The sequence below is a fragment of the Drosophila arizonae genome, chromosome 5, assembly GCF_054131065.1.
Source record: "Drosophila arizonae isolate 15081-1271.41 chromosome 5, UAZ_ARI_1.0, whole genome shotgun sequence".
Lineage (NCBI taxonomy): Eukaryota > Metazoa > Arthropoda > Insecta > Diptera > Drosophilidae > Drosophila > Drosophila arizonae.
Window position 1 is genome coordinate 24067783 of NC_142925.1, and position 6753 is coordinate 24074535.

Sequence of the window (6753 nt, forward strand, 5' to 3'; positions counted from 1 at the left end):
ATATAAAGTATGCTTTAAAACAAATTTTTGCTTATTTGGTTATGAGTCCCGAGCGAATATTTCTTCATAATACTCTGCGCAGGTGGTCTATCTGTGTGTGTGTGTGTGTGAGAGAGTGGAGCATCTTAGCCTCTGGCTCTGAGTGGCCAGCTAGAATACCTGAGTCCATATACATATATACCCGCATATACAATATATATACACGAGTGTATGTAATACATACATACATATTCTCGATTATGTTCACTCACACACACACACATACACATTGGGCTATGCAAACAGCCTGTGCTCTATAAAATTCTTGTATGCTTTGGCATCCTTTTTGATCCCTCCGTCATCTCAGTCCCAATACATCTCACAGCGCTGACATTGAGAGCCAACTAATCCGTTAGAAGGGTTTAGGATAGCAGCTCATTCCGTTATCTGCCTTGTTGCAAAAGCTTCAAAGCCATTTAATCTAACAGTAAATACATGGATATGATTTCACTTACAGATTTTGTAAACACAAATAGAAACAGGAGAAAAAGTGTAAATTGCAAAAGCCAATGAAAGTCATAATAACAAAGCAAATCCGCTTCCCCCTTTCTGCACAGACTGTAATATAATATGCACTTGCGTTGACTTAAATTGTTGCTTAGTAGTTACCTGTATATCAAGTGCAAGTTACGAGCTTGAAGGTAGCAAATAAGTATGTACTTCTCTTAAGAAAAATAATGGAAAATTAAATAAACAAATAATTATAAGCTTATCGAATTACATTTATTATAGAATTCAGAAAAGAAACTCAGTCCGCCCCAAATGGAAATTCTAGAATGGAAATTTTTGTTGAATCTATGTATGTTGTGAGGTCGTTGCGAAATACTCTGAAATCTTTCTTAAGAAATTCATACTCTTTATTTCATTTTTTAAAACTCGTTAGTGTTGTGACTTTTATATATCTGGTTTAAATAAATGAAAAAATTTAAACCAATAGGAATATAAAATGTTCAATGCTTTTAGTGAATGTCTTTATTTTAGTTGAGTAAAGTACAGTATCACAGATAGTTGATTAAATTAACAGCTAAATGATCGTAAGATACCTAAATCTACTGATTAGAAATTTTACATATCCACCTGGGAAAAGCTTGTTGATATAGTTAATATAGCTGCCAAATGATGTCATGTCAGGGCATTATTATTCTTATCCTCAGCTCGCATCAGTCAGCGGCACCTGGTCGACTTCTCAGCACCCTGTCATTTGTGCGTCCTCGTGTTCTAGTGATTCAACTACAATGTGCGGCTTTAATTGGACGCTTCCCTTTTGTGCGGCGGTAGCATATTGAGCTGGGTCGTGTTATCCTGGCATAATCCTTGTTAAGTTCTTAATCGATTTGTGTATGCCGTGTACCGGGGCCACGCTTCAATCTTCACTGCTGGCCCCCATGGACTTGACTCAATTACGATTACGACACCGCAACGCAAAGTACACACACCGAATGGGAGAGCGAGAGGGAGGAGGGGAAGGGAGTGAAAGAGAGATAGAGGGAAAGAGTAAGAGACTGGGGCAGAGGCACCTTGAATATCTCGCTCGATTCCCAATGACGTTGCAGATATTTTCATAAATTATTTAAAGTATGTCAATATTTGTTGTCGACGTTTGTTGTTCTTGTTGTTGTTGTCGCCGGCAAGCGCGAATGATGATGATGACGCGGGCGTTGATTAAAGGACAGCCGCAGCTACAGGATGAACGCATTTGTTGCTGCTTCTTTATTGAACTTTAAATTAGTTTTATTTGGCCTCGCTGCCCGCGCTCAGCCCAAAGCAAACAACAAAGCTAATTGTAAATGACAGCGCAATAAGATGATAGCCAACAACAGCAGCAAGGACAAAAACAAAAGCATAAACAAAACCAAACGCAAATTATAAAACACACACAAAAATGCCGAAGAAGAACAAGAACATGAAGAAGAAGAAGAAGAAGATGATGATACAAAATGGCGCTGCAATTTGTATAATAAGTCCTCTGCTCGCCCCTTCCACTCCATCGTCGTTCCACGATGAATCCTGCAAAAGTTGATGGGCGCCAGCGCGTTAAATATAATGAAATAAGCTCATTAAAATGATGAGCCCCGAGCAGGTGGCAATGCGCCGAGATCACAGGGTATAAGCAAGAACTGCGACCGGCTCTTTAGAGAAGGGCCAAAAGTCGTGACACCAACTGAAGACAGCTAATTCATGTTAATTCAAACTATTGCGATAGCCTCGAATTCGCTTAATTAAAGAATTTGACAGGCTACTTGAAGAAATCTGATGATTTACAATTATATTTTCTTTCGATTTTACACTGGGATTACAGACCTTCATGTGGACAGAAAATACCAAAACAATAAATGTTTTCCTAAACTCTTAAAAGTTTAATAAATAGCTCAAAGCAATATTAATTTCTTTATTGAATCATGTATTTTATCATGTCAAAGGCTGTGCTTATTATCCTTCTCATATATTTTATAGCTTTAAAAATTGTAAATTATAAAATTGCAAATCGCAAATTTTAAATATCTAATTACTTTATTATGTTAACATAAAAGGGGTTTCTCAGTGCTCGTCACATGGACCTTCATACAGTGTTTGAAATTATTTTCCGAAATACGAAGTCCAATAATCGATTATTATCGATAAAATATAATTGTTAGGATATTGGAATTGTATAAACAATTATACGTTTGAAATTTCAATTTGTGGTTTCTGAGATCTCATCGATCATACGAACGGACAGACGGACAAGGATATATTGACTCAGTTAGTGGTCCTGATCACAAATATATATGCTTTCTGCTTCATAGATTTTCACTGAAACCAATGCCCTAGCTTCCAATTTTCGATTTTCTAAATTTCTTAAAAAAGAAAAATTGCTATACTTAAGTTTTCTTGTTTAGGATTTATTGTTCGTCTTTCTTTCATAACTTTATGTTGTTTGATTGTCATCCCCGTTTGCTCTGGCGATATTCCTTTACACATTTGGGATAGCTTTCAAGTCTATTATCCTTAAATCCTTAAAGCTTCTTTATTGCTTCTCATTCACAACCATTCCAGCTGCTGCTTATTATTCCCGATGTGCGCATTTTCATCCAATTTGATTTGACTATTAGGTTATTATGGCATCTTTTATTCGAAGAATTGCCGACCGAACTACCCACACTCGTGAGTCAGGCGTGTATCTAAGACACGCGCCCATCTCTAGCCGGGGATTGCCTTCTTAAATCTTGTTACTATGGCATTTGGCTGCCCATTTGCTCCATCAATCAGGAGCATTGAGGACGTTGGGGACTGAGTCCTGAGGCTGGCGCATTGTCAACTTTAAGTTAATTATGAAAGTTTTGCGCTTGATTGATTCTCGCACGCATGGCGCAACGAGCCAGACGATGAGCGAGATAGAATGAGATAATGAGTGACAGAGACAGATACAGATACAGATAGAAAGAGAGAGAGGGAGAGAGGGAGAGAGGGAGAGAGAAAGAGAGAGCGCGGCGTAGAGGGATATTCAAGAAATCAGTGAAAGATTCACTCGCTGATGCAGCGAAGCGTGTAATCCGGTCGTGTTGCCTGCCCCACAGCTGGCTCTGATTGACATCAGGCACTTAACGCATTTCTGTGTCGCCCCAAAGTGGACACAAACTTTACGTTAGTTGGCACGCCCCAGCCCCACCCCACCCCGTCACGCCTCGCCACGCCCACCACTGCGCCCTGCGGCCGTCGTTAATGAGCCGCAAGTGCGCAACAGTTGAGCAGAGCTGAACCGAGCCGAGCAGCTGCCGTCGCCGCATGAGTTGACAGCATGTGAATTCGTCCCTCTGCCACGTGCCACACAAACACAATTTGGCCCAAACTATATGTTGACAACTCTGCGCGTAAATCAAATTAAAGCAGAAATAATGCCTGCCAACTGCCAACTGCTAACTGCTGACTGCCGACAGCTTTTATTGCGTTATAATAAAATTCACAAATAGTTCAAGTTCCTAAACAAAAAGTTAATAGAAAAAGATTTCTAATCATCTGTGAGGGAATCCTTTATCCTGAGAATCTCAAGTGAGCTTGAATTATAAAGAAAATCTATAAATCTATATTTCTGTAAATAAGAATTTAAGTCTGGGCAAGTCTATAAAACTCAGTTAAGAGTATTACTAAGTTTTGTTACAAGTGTATAAATTATTTTATGTTTCTCCCATTCACATAGTGAAACAACTTGTGTCCATCTCTCCGTCTGTCCAATATATTCTCATGGGTTTTCTCGTCTTAAAATGTGTTAAGATTTTTCCGTTACTCAGTGGTAAATCAGGTAAAATTGTATCTGCCACATTCATAGTTAAGAGCTTAAAAGCTCGAAAGTTGAGTTTCTGCTGACCTTTACAAACCGATGACCCAAAAATAAATTGTACGCCTCTTTAGGGGCACCAAAACAACTCCCAGCCGTCTGCAAAAATCTTACTTGTTATTGTTGACTGTTTCCAAGAAAAAGGCAAGAACATTTGTTGGCTCTTTCGAAAGGTTCTTTTCGCTTATTAAATTTTTCTCGGCAAGACAAGCCCAAGATATCGGCTTTTTGACTACTTCTTTTGCAGGCAATATAAAAATCTATAGTACCTAAAATAATAGAAATTACGAAACTTCATCTCAGATTCTTGAGAAAGTCAATATATTCCTTCATTATTTGGTTTATTATATTTCATTTGAATTCTATTATTAATTCCATGAATTATAATATAATAAAAAAAAAACAAATAAAATTAAATTAAAAACACTTTTGATCCCCAATCGCCCATCCATTAAAACGCCAGGTTGAATATTTTTAGTGGCTTTGTCCTTTATATAATACTCATACTTTTTGTCTGTGTATGTGTGTGTGTATGACAGAGACAGAGTGGTAGAGACTGTGACAGAGGCATGGCACGACTATTACAATTTGCATTTTATCCCAATGCCTACGAATAGTTTTTATCTTGTTGCTTCTTATCTACGCGATATTAGCATGAATAATTAATGGTTCTGCCATATTTTCATCTGGATTTGATTTTGTTTTTGTTTTTTAGTTATTCAGATTTCATCAAACACATGCAACAGTTTCATTGCAAGTTATGTAGGTCACTTCAGAAATTGAGTTAGCTATGCAAATTGTTGAAGAGTTCATTTGTTGCATAGAGAGCAGTGGAAAAATATATATGTATGTACAGTTATGCCCTTGGCTGATATCAGTTGGGCAGCGAGAAGCGCAGGGAGAAGCTCAAAGTGATTTGTCAAGCGATAGTGAGTAGGAATTTGTTTGAATACCCTTTGAATTGGATTCCATCGCTAAATAGCTCCATCTAAGCGCAATTTACAAAAAAAATATGCAACTGTTAATATTGTTTTCCTGAGCTAATTTTGTATAGATTTATCTGTTCTTTTCTTCCCTTTCTCATTATGCTTTTCTACAAATATACAAATATTATTCTGAGATTATCTAACACATCTCTGAGCATTTCGAATTGGGAGTATTATCTTTACTATGTGAAGCGGCTGCTTAACTTCTTGTTCTGCCTTTTGCGACGATCTTGTTAATGTTGTTTTAGTTTTGCGTTTATTAGCACGTCACTTCACTATTTTTCTCTCTCTCTTTCCCCTCTCCACTTAGTTAGTTAATTTTTTAACTTTACGAATTCCTTTCCCTCACTGCCCTTGTGCTTTCACTTTATGTTTCTCAATATTGCTTATCACGGTTCTCTCTTTGTTAACTCCTCGGCAAATACTTTCTTCAACAATTTACTTCCTCTTCATACCCGTACACTTCTCGCTGCCATTCCGTCCTTCAGCTTTAAGCCTCTTTTGTTAGCACGATAAATTCTTGACGATTAGTTAAATGCTTAGACAAATGTTGAAAAGTTGTTTCTTTTACAGTTTAACACATATGCATATATATAATTTACTTGTTTACGTTTCATAGAGTACACAATAAATTCGGTGGGCATTTAGTTAGCGTTGATTTGAATTTATGTTTAGCGAAAGTTTTCGTTTTTCAACTTTTTTATTTTGTTATTCTTTTAGCGTAAATCAAATTTAAAGTCGTCGCTTGGGACGTCACACGCAGCGTATGCGCGATGCAGATTGCGTATACGCCATGTTTTACATATATTTATATTATTTACTTTTGTTAAGGGCTTGGTAAAAGTTAGCGCTACTTCTGCGTGTGTGTATATGTGTGAGTGTATTTTGTTGTTATTGCTGTTGCTTTTTGTTGCGCACTTTACAAACTGCTGCAAATTAAAAGTTGGACCAAGCCAAACATATTTTTTTTACATTTATATTTCAGCTGCAGTCGAATCAACATTCAAGTTCGGCCCGTGCTGGCATGTATTCATGTATTATGTGTGTATGTGTGCGCGTGTGTATATGTGATTGTCTGCCAAATGATAAAGTGCACTTGAGAAATCTGTGAGTGAAGGTTAAACAAAGCGAAAGTCCTGGCCAGCACTGCGGCAGGCAGCTGCTCGCGAGCTCCAATTATAATTTGCGCATGTGAAAATAGTTAAGTGGGTGGGTATCTGTGTGTGTGTGTGTATGATAGATGAAGTATCTGGTATATAACTCTGCCGTATTTGACTTTAGAAGCGCTTGAGTTAGTTAGATAGATAGATTAATAGAAAAGACAGTAGGCAACCGCAGTGTAAATATTTGTTCTTAAACATTTCGCTTTAGATATTCTAAAAGAGAGTTACATAAATATATGCAATGTATATA